General features: G+C 39.1%; 2 long non-coding RNA genes across 2 annotated transcripts; one reads left to right on the plus strand and one right to left on the minus strand.

Annotated features, from left to right (window-relative positions):
• Positions 1-1,078: 1,078 nt before the first annotated feature.
• LOC309483078 lies at positions 1,079-3,060 on the minus strand. The gene is made up of 3 exons (XR_014200486.1): positions 2,701-3,060; positions 2,168-2,212; positions 1,079-1,891 (listed from the first exon to the last, which is right to left on the minus strand). It is a non-coding gene; the product is annotated as an uncharacterized lncRNA (long non-coding RNA).
• A 133-nt stretch (positions 3,061-3,193) lies between these two features.
• LOC309483117 lies at positions 3,194-15,638 on the plus strand. Its single transcript, XR_014200497.1, has 2 exons — positions 3,194-3,280; positions 15,587-15,638. It is a non-coding gene; the product is annotated as an uncharacterized lncRNA (long non-coding RNA).
• Positions 15,639-16,248: the final 610 nt, after the last annotated feature.

A 16,248-nucleotide genomic window follows, 5' to 3' on the forward strand; every position in this document is an offset into this window, starting at 1 on the left:
AGCAGCAGTCAGTAAAAACATGAATTTACTACTGATGATCAGCTCAAAAATATCCCATTATTGCATGTCATTTATATCTATTGATCCCCACTCCCCCCCATCTTTGTAGGCTACTGAGCAATTATTTTACAAGCTTCAATGTGTAATCAGTACAATTGACAAGGCATGTAGACATATGAGGCTTTGCTGTAAATGATTGCTAATTTGCTTGAATTTATAAGGTCTGTACCGATCTAGGCTGCGTTCCAAACCGCATACTCAATGAGTAGGTACTTAATTTCAATAAGTACTTACTTAATGAGCGCTAAAAGAGTAGGTACTTTATAGCCAAATCTCGTTGAGTATGAATGCGAGCCGGACATCTGCCATGTTGACGTTATCATGTGACCTACGACGCGTTATCACACGCGCAACAACTTAAAAGATTCGAACGGACACGTTTAATTCATCTATCTGTAAATATCTTGATATTGATTAAACTTGCTCATTTTGTGGTCTTTTTAAAAAAACTGCTGCCCATTTATTTTGTGCATACATTTAGGGTTGATTTCTTTTATTTAACCCTACTAATGTGAACCACCGTTTTATCCTATTTATTTCTATTACGAAATCCCAAAATTGTCATCTCTAAATATGTTGTTAATTTTTTATATCCAAACATTTTCATCCACAAGCAAAAGTGGCTAACTGCTTTATTTTTTCCTCTTTTTCTTGTTGAATTTAACTGTTGTTTCATCCCTCAGGCCTAGCCTATAAATAACAAAAAATGCTTTTTTAAAATGTATTATGATGAATTATTTAAGAAAATATATATTAAAATATTAAACCTTGTAGGTTCTTTTTTCCTGTGTAACAAATCTCATATTATGTATGCAAACCCATATATATATATATATATATATATATATATATATATATATATATATATATTATGGGTTTGCATACATAATGAGATTTTTTACAGATCTCATAACATCAGTAACTTGACAGCCCTACATAGAACGGGTTTCCTCAGCGTTTGTAATATCTGCACAAAGGTCAGCTGTGCGAAGATTCGCCTTTGGAGGAAAACTGTTGATTTTGTACTCTAAAAATGTAAGTATCATATACTAAAAATTTATATTACCTCAGAATGAATTGCATTGCTATCCCACCCCAAAACATACAATAATAAAAACGATAAATGCTGACCAATACTTAATTATATGACTTTTTACTGAAAATGATATAATTCAATAAAACAAACAAATTGTAATGTATGTCATGACATAGCTATGCATGATTGAATACACACTAGATGTGTATATAATGAACATATCTACATTTTCTTTCAAACAATTAAATAAAACATTAATTAAATAATTATATTTTATTTACTGACAACATTGAGAAATATTAATAAATTAGTAAAAGAATGAATGAAAGTCACCATCACACAATAAACAAATGCATAAGTCAACACATGAAACAAAGCTTTATTCAAACTACAATCATGTATGTACAGTAGGCTACAGGCGCTGAACCCCACATCCTTCTGCCATCTCAACACAGCGGTTCCCATTCTGCGGCTTTATTCTGATGAATCAGCTGACCGCCAGAGGTGAGCCGTGCCTTCATGCCGGAGGTTGTTGCGTGATGTGTTGTGCTTCACAATCTGAGGCAATAAGGGCAGGTGGAGTGATGGAGGGTCTCATAAGGGCAGGTGGAGTGATGGAGGGACTCATAAGGGCAGGTGGAGTGATGGAGGGTCTCATAAGGGCCGATGGAGTGATGGAGGGCCTCATAAGGGCAGGTGGAGTGATGGAGGGACTCGTCCATGGCACCATCTCCAGGATTCAGCTCTGGGCTCCTCATCCTCAGTGTTCACACCAGCCTGTTGACATTTCAGATCCTACAAAATGCACAAACATAACACAAAATCAGTCATTTTAACCGCACAATGTCATTTGATTTCAGTATTATTTAGAAGACAAAAGCGCTTTTTTTCCACAAATGCTGCCATCATCTTCCCTTGCAGGTCCTGCTCCACCACAAAAGCTGTGCAGCAAATGCACAGAAATCAAGAATCAGAAAAGTGCTGCAATAGCTCTGTTTGAAACTACAATAATTAAAATAAACTATAACTTAAGATTTAAATAGTTGTTATTCATTTCTGTAGTATACTCACTCAAAGCCTTCATGAGCCACTCTTCACCGGATAAACACACATTCCCTGTAACATCCAGACAAGATTCACATTACTGTGATTTATGAGCTCAACACTACATTTACATGTTGAGGTTGTTTTTACTTTTTATCCAACATAAATGTTCCTCAATTTATCAACTACTAATGGACAAATAAAATAGATAACTTATGTTTAACGTTAGTTACTTTATAGATTTGTTCTACATAATAGCACACATTTATCACTCAGATGTCTATTTCATGTTGTGATATTTCAAGATTTTCCTGTCAGATGTAAATAGACATTTAAAATAAGCGTCTTTGATGTATGGTTTGTTTATGTAAATCCACTTTAGAGACGTAACTTACGTGTCTTTACTGGAGCTCCCTTCTAACGTTATAATAAAACGTACAGCAAAATCACAACTATAGCCTACTATACTGTGTAACGTCTTTACACCTTCAACAATTCAACAGTTTACTCTACAGTAGTTCAACATATGCGATTTTAACAGAAGGAACGTGTTTACTCACATTTGAAAGCGCCCGCGTCGCTGATCTCTACGATGTTTGATAATGACGTATCCTCTCGCGTGGCCTCCTGGGATAGAAGAGTATCCATCAGATGAGCACTCAAAAATCTGGCCGGAAGCAGTAAGCCATCCGGGAACTTCTCGCCTACTCTTTTATGAATACTTATGTTTCGAACATACTGCTTCCTTCACGTACTGTTTTCGCCTACTATATAGTAGGAAAGTAGGCATATTCGAACGCACTTAAGTCCGAATCTCGCGATAATTCGTACGTCACCCAGGTAATTCTCGCCTACTCTTTTGGATTCGTACATACTTTTTTGCTCGCCTACTCTTTTTCCCATACTAAATAGTAGGGAAGTATGCGGTTTGGAACGCAGCAAATGTGTATAGTTATTTTGAAGGACTTTTATTATGATACGGCCTTAACGTGCACCAACATGTGTATAAAGCACGTTCTGTTTCCGCTATGTGTGTACTATGTGCGCAGAATGCGCACACTTTCGTGAAAGACGCAGCTTATTGCATGACGGTTTTCTTCCCCCCATGAAGTTTTGTGCATCCCATTTGAGGGTTATAAGGTAAACTAAGTGTAATGTTTATCATTTTTGTAATTGTATAGTTTTATTGTGATGTTGGTTAATGTGTTGGAGTGACAGTGTTTGTTTGTTTTTATTGTTTGTGTTTTTGCTGTAGCTCTTACGGTGTCTACATGAGTGAATAAAACGCTAATGGAAACATCAGTTTAAGGAGTAACGTTAATTTGATCATCATTCAAGTGGGGTAGCTACAGTAAGAGCTTGGCCATTCGTCGTTCGACTCTGCTGCGTTAATGACTGGTGTCCATGCCGACGGGTCTTTAACAGGGGGGCAGGGTTTCATATTATTTTGAAGTTTCCCCGGGCGCCGCCATTGGCTAGCGGACCATCACCTGCTGTTAGCATCCCATTGACTCCCATTCATTTTGGCGTCACTTTGACAGCGAATAACTTTACATCTGAGGCGTTTAAAGACTCCATTTGTCCATTATTTATTTCTAAAGAAACACGAAAATGTATAAAAGGCTCCATTACCTTGTATCTTACGTTATGGCCCCGTAGAAGCAGTTTTTGTAAAAATAGGCTAACGATTGCGTCATAACACGCGACTCTCTGTCGCACAGTAGAGAGATTACCGTATGGACAGGAGGAGAAGCTTGCGCGCAATCGGGGGGACGTGGAGGCAAAATGACAAAGTAATTAATCAGAATAGCCTACTTAGCAAAAGTTTCTCCTGCTTCTAGCTCATGGACACCTCCTACTCACGATCTCCGTCTCTGCAAGTTTCGGAAGGGAATGATTCAGATTTCTCTTGGTACAGCTACTTGTAGATAGACGGGTTGCTCACGTCACATCTACGTCGTCAAGCTCAGTTTGAGTCTGCGCAGTACCAGAGCCCGTCTACGGAGAGCCTTGGCACTTCCTATTAGCCCCATTGTATCGATCTTGGTTGCAGTTCCATTACAATTCCACTGGAGGTGATCGCGGGCGAGTGCAGACTGAATGGGAGTCAATGGGGCTAGACGGCTAAATGTGTCTCTTTCACCCGATTGCCGTTGAGATATCTCAGATTTTATTGTAGGTTTTGCAAGTTAAACATGGGTTATAGGTTGAAAGTTGAATGAACGAGTACTTATGTCCTTTAGATTTCTTACAGGTTGAGTTGTTGTTGCCCATAACACGCTAGCATTCTGCTAATGAACGCTGATTGGTCAGTGAAGGACTGATTACGACCAGAGATACCGCTTGATGGCATCGTGGCATCCGAAGCGGGACCAGAAACACACAAAACAAAAACTCATCTAGCACGTGTATTTACCTGTGTCAGCTGTGTTGTCGATGCCTCGAGAGAAAAGAAAGTGCAGAGCGCGAAAGCACCAAAGCGACTGAAGGATTGCCGTAAAGCAGTATCTCTGGTCGTACGATGTGTATGACGTCATTGGCATTTTAAAAGACTTTTTAAAGCAAATAAGTGACTCTAAAAAATCTAACACCCAGCAATGTGTAATTTCTTTGCATCTCCTTTAGAATACAACATTCAAATTACTAGACAAAAAATTATATCCTGAGAAAAGTGGATTTTGATGGGTATTTCGCCATAGACCTCCATTCATTCTGCACTCGCCTGCGAGCGCCCCCGCATGGACAGAGACGTGTTACTGCAGCCAGTCCAGAAACCGGAAGTAAGCAGAGAGTGCCAATTCTCTTCCTATTAGACATTCTCTGGCAGTACGCTCGACCATCAGGAAGTTAGTGCTTCTAATTGACTACACTTGTCTCCGTTGAATCCAATGGGGTCGCTGTGTCCAGTTTATATACTGTCTATGGTCTTTAAGTGGATGTTCACGCCACGGGCAGCAGGTCGATTTCCGATGGTCAAATGTGGTTAGTTTATGGATAACTACGGCTGAAATCAAGGATTAAACGATACACTACGGATTGCGAAAGACTGTGTTCTTCTTCAGGTGACATTTATCCCTCTACGCACTTCTACAGCAGTAAAAGGATATTAAGGTGAAACATTTAACCAACGAAAGACATTTTCTTCAAGTTTAATACAAGGGTTGAAATGTTTAAAGCATTTTGAAAGACCAAATCCTTTTTTGTGTTTGAAGAAGGGATACATTTTTTTTTAAAAGGGGTTATTTAAAAAAACAACAACTTGATATTAATGTTTGAGGCTACATGATTACTGTTTTGTAATTTAAATGACTTTTTAACTGTGCTGGACATATTATTGTGTGTGTTAAACGTACAGTATGGAATTTTTCGCCACTAGGGGTCGCTAACCTATTTACAATAACAAAGGCGTAGTTTGATGACGCAACATTTGCTAAGAATTATGGATCTTGTCGTCAACGTCAAGCCGACCGATCTAATCTATGGATCTAATAATGTTTATGGATGACTGAATACATCAATGCTTTTATCATGACTGTGATATGAAGCAGTTCGGGATTGCTAAGAGACAGCTATCAGCTCCACACGCGACACGAGTCCCGCATAAGGAATATGGACATTTCATTCTACCGAACTAACGTTACACGCGAGTGCAGAATTACTACTCACAGTCACAGGTCAGTTTATTAGACAAATTAAACTTGTGAGGTAACGCAGCGTTGTTTCACTTGGTCTAACATTACACTATCACACTAAACTGCATTTGAATGTGTTTAAATGTATGTGTTAGTTTGTCTGTATGAGACTAGCAGTAAGCTAGATCAATATTAGAATAACATACAGATCATATTCTAACATTTCATCATGTTGAGCTATATAACATTGATTAGTTTTATGTAAATGTGCTCACCTGTTTAATAAAGTACATGTAGAAGCGGTCGAAGTCTCGGACGTGGAGCTCTCGTTTATATACTGTCTATGGGAGCTCTAGGCATCTCGAAAACACCACGCTGATTAGGGATGGCCCGATACAGCTTTTTGCAGAACGAGTCCGATACCGATACTTTGATTTTTGGTACTCGCCGATACCGTAACCGATCCCTGAATTTTCACTGCATTTGTAATTTTTAAATGTATTAGTAGAAAACCAAAAGAATATACATCATATTAGTTGGCTTAATTTGTTCATCAAATATATATTTCTTTCAGTTATTTTCATGCTTAATTAAGCCTGCTAAAATGCATTGTATGAGCTTCTGTTACTGTCACTGATCATTCTATTGCTCTATCATATTTTATCTTTCATTTAATAGCACAGCACATATTTAGAGCTGCTTCAGCAGGGCTCAGTGCTGAGGATCGGGTCAGCGGTTCAAATGTTTGTCAAAACCAGTGAAATATCAATTATTTAATCCAATCTTGATACTACAACACATACTACCATCCTTATTGTGAATTTAAAACAAGTAAGCAGTCAGTGACAAAATAAGAACAAACAATCGAATTACAAATAGGACAAATAAATACAATAGAACAAAGAAAGGCTACAAATGAAATAAACAGTGTTTTTAGAGTTTTTCAGGTAGATCTAACAGGTACAGAAATTTGAATAAAGTAATCAAATGTGAAAAAAAAGCATATTCATATAAATTATATATAGATAGATATTTTTGTAAAGTTGAAAAGGGTAGCCTATTTAGTCAAGAGCAGTGAGTATTTCTTTGTCATTTGTTTGATTAACATTAAAACACAGAAGCAGGTTTATCAAACTGCTTCCCCTTTTAAGACCGAACGCATTTGAACATGGCTACGTTCATTTGAGATATAACCGACTTTGTTTACTATAGGATACTCGCCAAGACGGGCGTTTTTACATACTTTTGTGTGAATTCGTCCGCACAAGCGCAAGACATGAAAGACAATTTAATTCAGTATTCGTGTGCTGAGACCCTGGTTTGCGGGGCGCGCGCTTCGGATGTTTGCGTTTATGGAACTTCTTGACCTGCACACGTCCTGTAATAATGTAGGAAACCTCGCGTTATGCTTAAATCAGGTAACAGTTCATGTTTTACTTTACTCACATATACGATTTAGTTTTCATCCAAATAACATGTGCTGAGTGAACGATCAGCAATCAAGAGCATTCAACAGAAATGCGCCCTCTCTCTCTCTCTCTCTCTCTCTCTCTCTCTCTCTCGTCAGTTAACGCTAATAATAAGCTACATGCCTCATTTTATTTTCTTTGCCATTGACATCCGACTGAACAAACTTTCCACTGATGTCTGTTTAAACTTTAAAGGGATGTGCTCGACCAGCTCGCGCGTCTATGCCTCAGTTCACCTCGACAAAGCACTCGCGGCGGCCAGTTTCGTTTCGCAAAATGTACGTGGTATCGGTGCGTGGTATCGGCGAATTTTTACGAGTACGAGTATATGAGGACAGTATCGGCCCGATCCCCGATGCCAGTATCGGTATCGGGCCATCCCTAGCGCTGATATTGATTCTCGTTTTAGTTCTCCTTTTGTATCCAAAGTCTGCTTGCCATGGTCCATAATGTTTGAACGAAACAACAACAGCGTGCAAATAGACATTGCGAACTACCGTCAGTCGCTTTGGTTACTATCAGAGGGCTCTGGTCAGAGCCGATCAGCCCTATACGCACACTACGCAAGGTGCGTAGGGCCCCGCAAATTACTCAAGGCCCCGCCTCCCCCTCGTGTCAAAGCGCGTCAATCAATGTTTACAATATCGATGACAAAATGAAGCGGAACTATCCTTCTGGTCACGAAAAGAGAGAGAAAAAAACACCATGAGAGTTAATTGCGGCAACAGTTCAGGTAGACTTGTGTTCTCTCCTCTCAAAGTTTGATGTCAGCAAAGACCAGTAGGCTAAAGTTAAGTTGATGTGAGTTGATTTATTATGCTTAATAAACGACAAAGGACAACGGTGTTTGTTTATAAACTGCAGCTCGGAAAAGATAACCGCGTCACGCGTTCATATGCGCGTGCATGAAATGAAACGTGCACTTTCCAGCAGAAACATCTGTCGGGATTATAGTTTTAAAACAAGACGATGATTATCTAGTCGCTCAGTCAAGGTTTAGTTACAACTCTGCACTAATGCAATAATGAAAGCCATGTATTGACATTGACTATTGATAGGCTCCATTGAATTTAAAATGTTGATTGGCTGGAGATTCTGGTCAATATGGATGCACATCCCTCAGTAAATAATAACCATCAAGTATCAAGAATTACTTTTATCATTTAAAACACAGTGACATGCTATGGCGCCATTTTAGCTTTTATTCATTCACAGGATATGCATTTTTGATATCAATAATTCAATTTGTACTAATTAAAATGTGAATTCTTGATATTAAGAATGAACTTTTTACTAGTAACAATGTCTTCTGATATCAGGAATTACATTTTCACTAGAACTAGTTAAAGGAGGGATTGTAGTGGGAACACTGGGGTGTCAGGTGTGACTGTGTGGCAATGGCAAATGGTTCATGGCTCACGGGTCAGGTATGAGGGCCCCTAAACAGAATTTTGCTTAGGGCCCCAGGGAGGTAAGGATCGGCTCTGGCTCTGGTTCATAGCTCTGGTTGCCATGGCAGTACGAGCGGAAACCAGGGACAACGCAGATATGACGCCATTGACGGCGACAAAACGGAAATAAAGAAACGGGACGTTTCTCGAATTAAATTACAAATTTCTCCTGGTTTGAAAGTTGTTGGAAACAGTCGGGATAATGTAAGTACACAACTAAAAAAAATATATAACATAGATATAGTGATTTTTGCTATTTTTAAAGCTAAAAAGTTACATATTGTGGCTTTAATCTGGTAATTTTTAAAATGACTGAGTCAAATAATTGTGTTGATTTTGTTGAATGTGAAGGGTTGATTAATACCAACATGATATTGAAACCCTTAATCATGAGTATCAAACATCAACAGCGAGTTTAAAGAGACAACAGATAATAGAGACAATTGAGGCTAAAGAACAAACTTTGAGTGAACTTAAAAGTAAACTTCAAGAAGATTTAGCAGAATCTCAAGGTCCTCGATGGAAAAAATGCTTGCATTTCAAAAAGATGAAATTCAGAAGAAAGAAAGAAAGAAAGCTTATTTCCATGTATGAACAATGGAAAATGTCGGCACGTAAGGCTAGAGATCAACTCAAGTCTGATATTACTGAGAGCCAGCTAGCAACTATAATTGACACCCTGGAAGAGGAAAAGGAGAAAGTTATGCATATCTATGTTGAAGTTAGAAATTATGTCACGCCATCTACTGAAATGAGACGTCGTATTGATGCTTGTGAGGCCGTGACAACAGAAATAATAAAAGTTGCTTATGAAAGAATATCAGGCATTGATGAATTTGAAATAGAACAAGTAAAACATTTACATTTACATTTACATTTATTCATTTAGCTGACGCTTTTTATCCAAAGCGACTTACAATTGCTATATATGTCAGAGGTCGCACGCCTCTGGAGCAACTAGGGGTTAAGTGTCTTGCTCAGGGACACATTGGTGTCTCACAGTGGATTCGAACCCGGGTCTCTCACACCAAAGGCATGTGTCTTATCCACTGCGCCACTACCACCCCACTAAAACATCGCTTGAAGGATTTGCTTGAATCTAGCCATGCTCGTTCTATCTATGGCTCTACTGTTTCTCGAATTAGCCATAAGTCTAGTGCTCAGTCAAGTCATTGTGCTGCATCTTCATGTGTAGTATCAAAACATGCTGAAGCAGCTGCAGAATTGGCGGCAAAGGAAGTGGAGTATAAAATGCTAAGGGAGGAAAATAAACGGAAGGAGAAAATTCACGAGTTGCAAGAAAAACAAGAAAGAGACCTAGATGCTCAGAAACGTGAACTAGAGCAGTTACAGGCGGAAAAGGATTTAAAAGTAGCACAGGCAAGGTTCGAGGCCTATAATCGGATAGCAGTGCAGGAAGTTGATAATCCTTCAACAAACCGGGTTATCAGAGAACAACATTGCCAGCCTCCAAGCTTTTCTAGCCAACCTGCTAACGATATATTACCATCTCAAAATGAACTGCCTTTTCTTGTTCAAGCCCTACAAGACAGCATAAATTTGAACAGATTGCCAGCTCCAGAGCCCTTTGTGTTTAATGGTGATCCCATTCAGTATGTTGAGTGGAAGGCTTCCTTCATGTCATTGATTGATCGAAAGAGTATATCTGCTGCTGACAAACTTTATTATCTAAAAAGGTATGTGGGTGGATCGGCACGCAAGACCTTGGATGGTACCTTCTACAGGAGTGACGACGAAGCTTATAAGGATGCCTGGAGTAAATTAGATCAAAGGTGTCAATCATTTGTGATTCAACGTGCTTTTCGCCAGAAGCTTGCAAATTGGCCAAAAATTCAATCAAAGGATGCTATTGGACTTAGAGAATTTTCTGATTTTCTTAACGCCTGTCAAGATGCCATACCTCATGTTGCAAGTTTACAAATCTTAAATGACTGTGACGAAAACCAGAAGTTAAGTTCAAAAACTACCTGAATGGGCTGCTTCGCGTTGGACTCGACAAGTTACACAAACCTTGAGAAACAATAAGGATTTTCCTGACTTTAAGTCCTTTGCAGCATTTGTTTCGTTAGAAGCAGAGATTGGTTGCAATCCAGTCACGTCATCTTATGCTCTCAGTTTAACGTCTGTTAACAAACAAACTTTCAGAGACTCCAAAGGAAATAAGGCTAATGTCCTTAATACCCAGACCGATTTGGGACTTAACAGACCAAAGATCATCAAGAAAATGTCAAGATCTTTTGTCAAGATCCTAAACATCAGCTCTATGATTGTTCCAAACTGATGACCAAGACACTAGCAGAACGACGGGCATATATAAAGGAAAATAATCTTTGTTATGGATGTTTGAAAACTGGCCATAGTGCAAGAGACTGTCGTCATCGTCATTCCTGTAACTCATGTAAAGGGAAACATCCCACTTGCCTTCACGACGATAACTTCACCAGAAGAGAAAGGCTAGTTCCATAAACGGCATCTGCTCCAAGGTTAGAAGATGAGTCAACAGCCGTTCTGTCTCTGAGTGTGGCCGGAAGGGGATCATCTTATATATCGATGGTTGTGCCAGTATGGTTATCAAGCAACAATGTGAGTACGGAAAAACTTGTTTATGCCCTGCTCGATTCACAGAGTGATACAACCTTTATCGATCAAGAAGTGAGCAATGTCTTGCAGGCAGATAGATTTCCTGTCAGGTTAAAACTGACCACTATGACTGGAAAGGATACCATAGTGAAGAGTGAAAGGATTTCAGGACTTCGTGTAAGGGGTTATAGTTCTGCCACTTATATTGAACTCCCCCGTTTATACTAAAGATTGTATTCCAGTCAACCATGCACATATACCTACGTGTGAAACAGCCAAACTTTGGAATCATCTTTCTCCAATTGCTGAGGAGATACCCTCTTTGAAGGACTGTGAAGCTGGTCTTTTGATTGGCTATAATTGTGCTAGAGCGCTGGCACCAAGACAAGCGATTTTAGGAGAGAATGATGAACCTTATGCTGTCAAAACTGATTTGGGTTGGACCTTCATTACCCAGGCTTGACTCTTCAGGTATTACTAGTCTTTGTCATAGACTTTCTGTTAAAGAAATTCCTTCATTGACTCCAGCAGATGCCATACGCATTTTAGAATCTGATTTTAAAGATGCTAATGATGATGATGACAAAACGCTTTCTCAAGATGACATCCCCTTTTTGAATAAATTAAGTGATGGTATAAAGAGAAATAGCTCTGGACACTATGAAATGCCTCTACCCTTTAAAGAGAGACCTAATTTGCCAGACAACAGACAACTTGCTCTTGTGAGACTTAACCATCTAAAGAGAAAATTGTTAAAGGACCAAAGGTACAAAGAGCATTATGTGAAATTTATGGAGGAGGTCATTGACAGAGGAGAGGCAGAGGAAGTTGAAGATGGAGGGAGTCAAGGTGAAAAATGGTATGTTCCTCATCATGGTGTTTATCACCCGAAGAAACCAGATAAGCTGAGAGTTGTTTTTGATTGTTCTGCGAGGTATGATGGAATAAGTTTAAATAATCATCTTCTACAAGGACCTGACTTGATGAACAATTTGACCGGTGTTCTTCTCAGATTTCGCCAGCACCCTGTTGCTTTAATATGTGATATTGAGAGAATGTTTCATCAGTTCCATGTGCCTGAAGCAGACAGAGACTTTCTGCGTTTCTTGTGGTGGAGAAATGGAGACTTAAAAGAACAACCTCGAGAGTACAGAATGACAGTTCATCTCTTTGGAGCGTCTTCATCTCCAGGATGTGTGAACTATGGATTGAAGCATTTGGCTGAAGGTAACAAGGATCAGTACCCTTTGGGATTTCAGTTTGTAATGAATGATTTCTATGTAGATGATGGTGTTACAAGTGTACAAACAACAGAGGATGCAATTCAACTTGCACAAGAAGCCCGAGACCTTTGTGCCATTGGTGGCCTTAGACTTCACAAATTTGTGTCCAATTATAATGCTGTGCTGGAAAGTATTCCTCCTTCAGAACGAGCAATCAATGTAAAGGAACCTGATCTCTCATTTGATTCCTTGACAGAGCGAACATTGGGGATTCAGTGGAACATGGAACGTGATTGTTTCAAGTTTGATATTTCTCTCAAGGAACAGCCAGCAACTCGACATGGAATCTTATCTACGATTGCATCATTGTATGACCCATTAGGGTTCTTAGCTCTATTCATTCTTCATGGAAAGAAAATACTTCAGGAAGTATGCAGACATGGTACAGGTTGGGACGACACACTGAGAAATGAGTTGCAGCCAAGTTGGGAGTGCTGGAGAAGAGATTTGGGCAACTTGAAGAAAGTGAATATTCCCCGCACATATGCTCCTCCTGGGTTTGGAAAGGTAACGGAAGTAGAGCTGCATCATTTTTCAAATGCTAGTACTGGTGGCTATGGACAGTGCTCATATCTGAGATTGAAGAATGAAAGTAAAGATGTCCATGTTGCTCTTGCCATGGGGAAGTCTTGTGTATCTCCGTTAAAGATTACAACTATTCCAAGGTTGGAGTTGACTGCTGCAGTTGTATCAGTGAATGTCAGTAAAATCCTTAAGCAAGAACTTCGGTATACTGACATCACAGAGTTTTTCCGGACTGACTCCAAGGTTGTTCTGGGATATATCAATAATGAGGCCAGACGATTTCATACGTTTGTTGCTAACAGAGTACAAAGGATTAATTTAAGTACAGTTCCGCAGCAATGGCGGTATGTTCCATACAAGGGACAATCCTGCAGATCATGTCTCAAGAGGTCTCACTGTTGATGAAATGATTTCATCTGACTGGTTCACAGGGCCGAGGTTCTTATGGAATAAGGAGATGGTTCTTCCCGCCAACGAGATTACAGAATTACAACTAGGTGACTCCGAAGTCAGATGTTCTCAAACGCTTAACACAAAGGCAGTGGAACAGGAAACTATTGTAAATCGCCTGTCAAAGTTCTCATCTTGGTCTACGATTGCACGTATTCAACGACGGATTCGCAAGGATAAGTCAAACAGACTTTCTACAGTTGAGGAAAGAGAAAAGGCTGAGTGCCTCATAATTAAACTTCTGCAAAGACATGTGTTTGAAAATGAATTGAAAGCATTAAGTAAAGGTATCCAATTGTCATCTCACAATGAATTGTACAACCTTGATCCATTTTTCGATAGTGATGGTGTGCTTAAGGTGGGAGGAAGACTTCGCAGTTCTTCTATTTGTAGTCTACTCAAACATCCTACAATTATCCCCAAAGACCATCACATTACAAAAATTATCATAGCTGACTGCCATGAAAGAGTTAAACATCAAGGTAAAGGAATTACCATCAATGAGATTCGTTCAAGGGGGTTTTGGATTCCAGGCATCAATCGTGCTGTAGCATCTCATGTGCGTAATTGTGTTACCTGTAGAAAACACAGGCGTCCAACTGAAGAGCAAAAGATGGCTGACTTGCCTTCAGAGAGAGTGAATCCTTCTCCACCATTCACTTATTGTGGTATGGATTGTTTTAGTCCATTTTCTGTGAAACTAGGACGAAAGGTGCACAAAAGATATGGATTGATCTTTACTTGTCTGTTTTTCCGTGCCATTCATATTGAGATGCTTGATTCAATGTCAACAGATTCCTTCATTAATAGCTTGCGCTGTTTTATCTCCATACGTGGAGCTGTGCGGCAGATTAGATCTGATCAAGGGAGCAACTTTGTGGGGGCTAAGAATGAGTTGGCTGAAGCGCTTCAAGAACTTGACACTGAGAAGTTGAATAACTCCTTGGCTTTGAATCAGTGCGACTTTGTTATGAATGCCCATGTGCAAGTCATACAGGAGGTGTATGGGAGCGACAGATTAGGACGGTCAGAAGTGTCCTCCAGTCTACACTTTTAATTGCTTCTGAAAGGATTGATGATTCATCTTTAAGAGCGTTCTTTTACGAAGCCATGTCAATTGTAAACAGTCGCCCACTCACTGTCAACAATTTAAGCGACCCAAATAGCCTTGAACCCATAATGCCAAATCATTTTCTTACCATGAAATCCACTATTGCCTTACCTCCTCCAGGCAAGTTCACTAAAGAAGATCTTTATGCCAGAAAAAGGTGGCGCCATGTCCAATATCTTGCTGAACAATTCTGGAGTCGCTGGCGTAAAGAGTATCTCTCAAATATTGCAGTCAGACAGCGTTGGCACACCCCTAAGAGAAATTTGCTAATAGGGGACATAGTGATTGTCAAGGACAATGATCTACCTAGACACAAATGGTTGTTAGGTAGGATTGTAGAAACGACCATAGATTCGGATGGACTTGTGAGGAGAGTTAGGGTTCATCTTGGTGACAAAAATCTTGGAAAGAAGGGAGAACGTGTAGGGAAGCTTTCTGTAATTGAACGTTCTGTTCAGAAATTGGTTTTACTGTTGGAGACTTGTTAAAGTTTTTGTTTCTTTATTATTTTTTTTATTTTTTTGATGTGTCGTAATTTTGAAATCATTTGTTTATTATAACTCATGATTTGGTGGGAGTGTAAATGATTGCTAATTTGCTTGAATTTATAAGGTCTGTACCGATCTGTGTATAGTTATTTTGAAGGACTTTTATTATGATACGGCCTTAACGTGCACCAACATGTGTATAAAGCACGTTCTGTTTCCGTTATGTGTATGTGCGCACACTTTCGTGAAAGACGCAGCTTATTGCATTGACGGTTTTCTTCCCCCCATGAAGTTTTGTGCATCCCATTTGAGGGTTATAAAGTAAACTAAGTGTAATGTTTATCATTTTTGTAATTGTATAGTTTTATTGTGATGTTGGTTAATGTGTTGGAGTGACAGTGTTTGTTTGTTTTTATTGTTTGTGTTTTTGCTGTAGCTCTTACGGTGTCTACATGAGTGTCACGAATAAAACGCTAATGGAAACATCAGTTTAAGGAGTAATTTGATTATCATTCAAGTGGGGTAGCTACATTTGCTGTGAAACTACATTGTGGGCTGATACAACGCAATGAAAACACATACAGTCGTGCCCAGAATTAATCATACCCCTGGTAAATATGATAAAAAATGGCTGTAAAAAATAAATCTGCATCGTTTATCCTTTTGATCTTTCATTCAAAAAATTGGAAAAAATCTAACCTTTCATTGAAGTAAAAGAATTGAAAATGGGGGGGAAATCACATTATGAAATGTTTTTCTCCAAAACACGTTGGCCACAATTATTCATACCCCTAGAATTTTTTATGAATAAAATATCTCTGAAGTATATTCCCATTAATATTTACCTTTTTTAGCACACCAGGGTGACTAGGAACATGAAATTGTCTAGCTATGACTTCTTGTTTCACAGGAGTATAAATATGAGGAAGCACAAAGGCCAAATTCCCTGAATCATCCATCACAATGAATAAAACCAAAGAAAATAGTTCTGATGTGCACCAAACGATTGTTGAGCATCACAAAATAGAAAGTGGATGTAAGAAAATAGCTAAAGAATTGAAAATCCCCATTTTGACCATCAGTTCCAATCAACTAAAG

The sequence above is a fragment of the Leuciscus leuciscus genome (assembly GCF_965113295.1).
Source record: "Leuciscus leuciscus genome assembly, chromosome: 20".
In the NCBI taxonomy this organism is placed as follows: domain Eukaryota; kingdom Metazoa; phylum Chordata; class Actinopteri; order Cypriniformes; family Leuciscidae; genus Leuciscus; species Leuciscus leuciscus.